This window comes from Lycium ferocissimum, chromosome 5 (genome assembly GCF_029784015.1).
Source record: "Lycium ferocissimum isolate CSIRO_LF1 chromosome 5, AGI_CSIRO_Lferr_CH_V1, whole genome shotgun sequence".
Taxonomy (NCBI): domain Eukaryota; kingdom Viridiplantae; phylum Streptophyta; class Magnoliopsida; order Solanales; family Solanaceae; genus Lycium; species Lycium ferocissimum.
In genome coordinates this window covers 28,253,336-28,261,060 of record NC_081346.1, presented here as the reverse complement: position 1 = coordinate 28,261,060, position 7,725 = coordinate 28,253,336, and the positions used below count along the sequence as shown (strand labels likewise).

General features: G+C 36.9%; 1 pseudogene; it reads left to right on the top strand.

Annotated features, from left to right (window-relative positions):
* The first annotated feature begins 4,365 nt into the window (after positions 1 to 4,365).
* On the top strand, positions 4,366 to 5,603 carry LOC132057692 (3-ketoacyl-CoA synthase 6-like; annotated as a pseudogene).
* The last annotated feature ends 2,122 nt before the right edge of the window (positions 5,604 to 7,725 follow it).

The window sequence follows — 7,725 nt, the reverse complement described above, 5'->3', positions numbered from 1 at the left end:
TTTTATTTATGATTTCAAAGACCGTATAAAAGGGAAAAAATGGGATAACTGATATGAGAGGGAGGGACTAACAAATTATAGCAGAACAAAAAAGTCAACTAATACTGTAGGTTTACTAGATATTGCAGAGTCGTAACTGATTTGCATTTACAAGACCTATTACCACTTTGAGGATTTGGATTGAATTTCATAATAATGCAACAAAAATTAGTTGGGACTTTGCAATATTAATGCCCTCATGCAAACATTATTGGGCTCTCCCAATCTATATAATCCCCTTCTATATAACATGTTCATTATCTCCACAACTATAACTTCATTCCTTCGCTACTGAATACCTTCAATTTTCTAGCCAAGAATCATCTTATAGTAATTCTTATGGAGCTTACAAAACTTCTCTGTCTTTTCATCTTCTTTACTATAGAAGCGCTGCTTATTCTGCTAAAGGCAGAACTCACCATCTTTCATGTTGTGGTCCTTTTTAGTTACATTTTCTTTTGCATCTTGAAATCAAGGCCATCACCAGTATACCTGGCGGACTATTCATGTCTAAAGCCACCAAATTTCTGTAGAGTTCCACACGCGCTCTTTGTCGAACATGCTCAACGTTTCTTGGATAAAGAGAGCATAAATTTCATGACTAAAATCTTGAGTCAATCAGGACAAAGTGAAGAAACATATCTACCCCCTGCACTTCATTACTGTTAGAATATATGTAAATATATTCCTTAGGTGTATAATGTAAATGATTTGTTAGCATAATTAGTCAAGTTAGCATAATTAGCTGTAATTGGCTAATTAGAATTAGGTTGTTTATATGGATACCTCTAACTACGGAATATAATTCTTTCAAGTTTACCAAAGGTTTTCTTCCTCTTCTTCCGCCGTGCCCTATTTTCTTCTCCCTCCGTCATCTTCTTCCTGGTTACCATTAAAGATACCCGTGGTGGTTCTTCCTTCCATCCGGCTCTCTAATGGTTTCGATCCGAAATCATAATCGTTCTCGAGATGGAAAACGTGATAGATGGACGCAAGCTGCTCGCTCGCAATCCATCATATCATCCCTCCACCTCCCGGGGAAGAGAGCTTCGTCTAAAACCGATGGTTGAGATCGAACTTGGTCCAACTTTTTTATTCCACCATATCCATTCTCTCTTGAAGCCACAAGAATATTGTTTACGGGACATATTTCGTGTTGGGGCGTACTTCTTGAACAAGAAAATAAAAGGATTTTTTCGGCATTAAAAACCTCTCTCCGAAGAAGTCGGGCGCCCCCGATCACCAACCGACTCGTGCTTGATTACTCGGCCGAGGCGTATAAAGGACTTGGTACGCAGATTCGGCACGCGAAGCCTCTTCCACCATTCAGCGAGGCACGCTAGGAACGCGAACCCGCTACAAGCGGCTGCCGGGCATCGGTCGGGCCCGCCGGCTTCTCACCCGACAACTTTCATCATCGTGGGAAAAACAAACACCACAACCGCAACAACTCCGGCGGAAGGTGGGTCATCGGTTCGGCGGAAATAGGGTCCGCACGGTGGCGGGTGGCGGGAGACACGCCGGTCGACGCTCCGCCGGGTCGCATCCGGCCGTGGTTCTTGGCGCGTAACGGGTGCCTTCCACCGCTCCACCTTGCCCATATCCAACTCAAAGTTGGTCGTCCCCCGAGCAACACGGCCACGATGCCACAGTTGTCTGGGCCTCATCCACAACGCTTGTACAACAAAGCGTCTATGGGCTCGTATGTTCCAACCTACGTTCCAACGGATGTTGAGTCAGCAATGCACACGATGAGCTTGAATCCACCCGACCCAAATTGGTATATGGACACGGTCCTCGGATTCCCACATGGCCTCTCGTCTTATTTTAATTCCAATCATGTATTGTTGTTGAAGGGTCATTCAATTCCAATTCGTGGTTGTGTCATACTAGCTTGCCTTCCCCAAATCCCCCCCTTAACCTTACGAAATGTCCTTCATAAACTCATTAAAAATAATCCTTTGTCCGGTTACTTGTCTTATTTCTTGATCCTTATTACTAAGGATTTCTACGGGGATTCTAATGTTGTGATTTGTCGAATCCCAACCACATTCAAAAATCCTTCCAACTCCATTTTTATCTTTCTAATAACTTCTATTTTGGACTATTACCAAAAAAAAATGTAAAATCTAGTAGTTCGAATTTGTCATTCTTGTAAAAAACAACATTAAGTTGCCATTTAATTCTTCAAAAACATTGTTGCCGTTTGACATTATTCATAGTGATTTATGGACATCTCTTTTTAAGTTCCATGGGACATCGTTATTATGTTTTGTTTTTGGATGATTTTTCCTTCTTATGGACTTTTCAATAGCTAAGAAGTCCGATTTATAAAAATATGCTTTAAAAGCCCATTCAAACTTTTGAGCGTACTATTAAAAATACAAAATTAAAATAGATTGGGAAATTTTGTGTAGTCTAATTGTCTTTCACTTTTTTCCTCATTTTCACAAACGCCGAACGGAAAATTCGATCTATCAATAATATCACTGAGACTCTTCTTGCCCATGCATCCTTCCTCCTTCCTTTTGGCATCATTTTACAAATGGCAACATATCTTACTAATGTTTTACCAAAAATATATTTTCCTACTTTTAAAGCCTATGCGGGTTTTTGGGTGTCGTATTACCCTCTATATCCACAAATTACAAACGGTCCATCTTGTATTTTTTTGGGATATCCTAACATTATCTACAAATGCTATGATTTATCGTCCAACAAAATCATTGTTTGTCGCCAATCTTTGATGAGAGTGTGTTTCCCTTCTCCAAAATACATGCCCCTTCCTCTCAACATATGATTTTTTAGATGAATTATATTTAAAATATCATTTCCATTTATTATTTTAAAAAAAGCCTAACAAATGGCCTTTCTCCTCCAAGTCCTCCGCCTCCTCAGATTCCTCCTTCTGCCAATCTCCAAAAACCCCGAATTAACCCGTAGTCAAAGTATTATTTTTAAGTAAAACAATATTTAAATACTACGGTTAAAGCCCTTTATCGTACCCCTTTGCTCGCCCTTACCCGAATTGGAAAATGGCTATGAATGATGATGCTCTTTAAGTAATTGGTTCCCGTCCACCTTAATGTGAATGTTATTCGTTCAATTGGATTTTCAAAAGGAAAAAGCTAATGGTGATTTTGAACCATAAGGTCTGGCGTTGTGATGGCAAAACTCAACATAAGGGCATTGATTGTGGGGACATTTGTCCGTAGTAAAAAATTCGCACTTCTTACTCTCTCCTTGTCCAAGCATTGGCCCATCCATCAAGACGTTAAAAATGCTTTAAAAACTTAAGGAAAAAAATGGGATAACTATTATTCGATCCCACTCATCCGTAGGTTTGTTACGTAAGTCTTTGTAAATTATAGCTCCAGGCATGGTATAAACGGTTTGCGCAATGTAACTACCATTGGTTTTACTAGATATTCCTTGTTCATCTACGAAGGTCCGTATGGCCACATATTATTATATGTTGATGATATTATTCTCAGATTCCTCGGATGCTCGATTACCACTTTGAGCCTCGATTTGCTATGAATTGGGTCCCTTGAATTATTTCCTTGGCATTGCAACAAAAATTATGTTTAACGGGACTTTGCAAGAGATTAATCGCCCTCATGTCTTCCATTATTGTTGATCTCCCAATCTATATAATCCCCATTCTACATAACATGTTCTCTTATCTCCATTCACACTATAACTTTCAACAAGTTTGCCTGCTCGACCGATGATCATATGCACGCCCTCGACGTATACCTTCACACTTGATTATGGTTTGCTAGCCCACCTCGAATCTCATTTCTTATAGTAATTCTTACGGGAGGTTGCCACACACGTCTCTCTCATCTGTCTTTTCAGATAACTCTTCTTTCCACTATACTCTTTCTCGATCCGGTGTCGCTGCTTATTCTGGTTGCTAATGTTGTCTCCGAGTCTCATCCAATCTTCTATTGGAGTTACATTGTCCGATACGTAAGGCAACCTTTTTTGTGATAATGTGAGTGCCGTATACCTTCAGAAATCCCGTACAACATCGAACCAAACACATTGAAATGGACATCCACTTTGTTCGTGAGAAAGTTGCCCGTGGACGGTGTACTACATTCCGTCTAGATATCGGACCAAATTTTCACTAGGCCTTCCACAAGTCTTGTTTGAAGATTTCCGGGATGCTCAACTCCCGTTTCTTGGATAGAATATATGTAAATATATTCCTTAGGTGTGTAAAATAATGTAAATGATTTGTTAGCATAATTAGTCAAATATTGTTAGCATAATTAGCCGTAATTGGCTAATTAGAATTAGGTTGGATCTCTTGTATATATGGATACCTCAGCTAATGAAAGGGATACGGAATATAATTCTTTCAATTACATTCCACCAAAATCAGACCACCAGGAAGTATTGAGTGAAGTCCACATGGTATTATTCCCTGTATTTGAAGACCTTTTGGCAAAAACCAAGCTCACCCCATATGATATCGATGTTTTAATCGTCAATTGCAGCGGTTTTTGCCCTGCTCCGTCGCTTTCTTCCATAATTATAAACAAGTTTTCCATGAGAGAAGAAGTTAAAAGTTACACAATCAGTGGCATGGGTTGCAGTGCCAGCGCATTAGCTATTGACATGGCTCAAAACATATACTGAAATCTCACAAGAACTCGAATGCCATTATCCTTAGCGCAGAGATTTTATCCACAGGTTGGTATCCCGGCAAAGAACCATCCATGCTGGTTATGAATTGTCTTTTTCGTATGGGTGCTGCTGGGATTTTAATATCCAACAAAAAAGAAGCCAAAAACACAGCAAAATACAAGCTTCTTAAAACTCTAAGAGCTTTTGATGATAAGGGCTATTTTTCTGCTTATCGTGAAGAGGAATCAGATGGATTTACTGGGGTTACACTCAAGAGGGACATATTGCAAACGGCCAAAGAAACACTTAGGTCCAACATAACAGTTCTTGGTTCACAAATTTTACCTTTCACGGAGAAAATTCGGTACGGGGTTTCAATTTTGAGAAAGAAGTTGGTAGACCAAGAATCAACTGCAGAGATTTATGTGCCTAACTTTAAGTCAGTGATCCAACATTTTTGCTTGCCAACATCAGGAAAGCCAGTGATACAGGAGATTGGGAAAGGGTTGAAGCTTGGAGAGAGTGATATGGAACCTGCTTTGATGACATTGCATAGATTTGGGAACCAATCTTCTTCTTCCTTGTGGTATGAATTGGCATATTTGGAGGCAAAAGCAAGGGTGAAAAAAGGTGACAAAGTATGGCTACTTGGGATGGGAAGCGGGACTAAGTGCACTAGTCTAATTTGGCAATGTATTAGGCCCATTTATGGGGAAGCCCAAAGAGGTCCATGGGCTGACACCTTTGACAGATATCCCTTAATTAAGATGTGAATGAGTGATTTATAAAAATGACCTTCAAGATAGGTGGTTTTGACTTTTGATCTCTTGTCCTATCACCTATGGATATAACTTGAAGCTTAACAGGTTTTTGCTCCGACTTAATGCATATGTGGCTCCCTAAATTTTTTTTATTTTTTTATTTTGGCACCTTTAAGTATTGTTTAGTATTATTAACTCCCGAACTCATCTTGAGTGTGTTTATCAAACACAATCAGAAACATATTGTATTCCATTTTCAATGTAAGAACATGCTAATATATATTTTAATATAATTATGCCATCTTTTAGCTAAGATTAGCAGTAATTGAGAGGGGGAGAAAAGACTAGCTCTTAATTAAGCTTGCAGTGAAAGAGCAGAACCAGCAGAAACCGACACATCCATAACCTAAATAATAACTTACCACATGTCTAAAATATTACTCCACTTTCATTTTCCTAATTTAATTTCTGCTTCTAATAAAAATCAGATTTAGGGGGCTTGATAGGCATACTTGGGATGAGTTTAGGGGTTTAATAGGAGCAACACTTAAAAAAAAAAAAAAAAAAAAAAAAAAAAAAGGACAAGTTTAGGGGGCCGCATATGCATTAAGCCTTTTACTTTTGACTTTGAAGGTTCACCCATTGACCAAGTATTAGTTATACATCTTATTCAGTAATATTCTTATATATAACAAACTATAGTATTAGCAATACAAGGATTATTAATACATGAATAAGCATATTTAAAGACGGAACTATCCTTAATATACTAAAACAAATAACGGATTAAATAATCCAGCATAACTAATCCTGTTTGTTGGGGTGCGAGGTGGTGGGGCGCGGGGGTCGGGATATGTGATGACTGTGATATATCATGATTGATGAACAATGTCGAAGCAAACCTTTAATATTTTACTCGACGAAAAGTTTAGGGAGCCAAATTTCCAAGCTGGAAATTTCAACTAAAAACCCTTTTCATTTGCTTTGCCTTGAAAAGGTATCATCTCATATATTACTGCTACACTCCAGAAAATGTAAAGAAAAGTTGAAAGACGTTGTAGAAAGTTGTCCACAAATTTATCAGCGGCAGCTTAATAAGATCGGGCCCTAAAGAAAATTTCTATAAGACTTATATTTTTTTTTTAAATTATTATCATAAATTTTTACTTAAAGTCTACTTTTCTAGCTTTTTATATGCAAAGTCATTAATAATTCTTTTTCAATTGATAACATAATTTATCTATTTAAATATGTCTCTTGAGACATTGTTAATCAATACAATTGCCTCGGCAACTGTCACAGGAATTGTTAATATTATTCTATAACCAATATTAGGTATTTGAAAAAGAATCAAGTTTTTTAGTCTAATTGAACCGATTAGAGTATCACCTCGACTTGTACTACTTCTCTTAACACTTTTCCGTCAAAAAATAGGTCTGAACAATCAACATCAGAGTGACTATTATGTTTTACAAATCATTCAAAGTTAATGAAATATCATGACAAGTAGTCATACCTAATAACAACTCAAAATGATCAAGTTCATATATATGTTCTGAATAAATAGCTTTACTTTTAATTTTATCACTAACTTCTACTAAAATTAATAAAGCATTTCTTATTTTTAGATCGGAGCTTGAAATATTATTGCTTTTATACTTTTGATACGATTTTGTCAATGTGTTTGTGACAATAATATAAAAGTTAGGTTGGGTACATGCACATTCTTTTAAAACCTTCACCTGCTAATTAGAAGAAGAAAACAGTTAATATATACGTTGGTGCCACTCCAAAAAAATTATATTGCATTCACACAAAAACTAGTCATGCCACGAAGGACCAAATATAACTTATGACAATATTTTCAAAAATATATATATTAATTAGAAAAAATTGAGGCAGCCAGAATTTGGGGCCTAAAGCACTTGCTTGAGTTGATTTACAGTTCAGCCGCCCATGAAATTTATTATACCAACAGTAAGCTTTGAAAAAAAAAAAAAAGAGCTTTGAAAAAAAAAAATGCTTTCATGATTTTTAAAAGTGACTAATTTGAACTATCTTTATACGTTTCAGTTTCTTCCACAATTTCAGATCATAGATTTCAAGTTTCCAGTTCTTCACTATCGTCAAAATTGAAACTTCAAATTTACTAGTTGAGTCTAAAACTAATTGAATTGTTGTCGTTATTTCAATATTAATTAGATGGAAAAGTCTAATTCTTATTATTACTTTCAATTGTGAACTAAGAATTACACACAGCTGCATGGAATTCTTAGAGACACTTGAA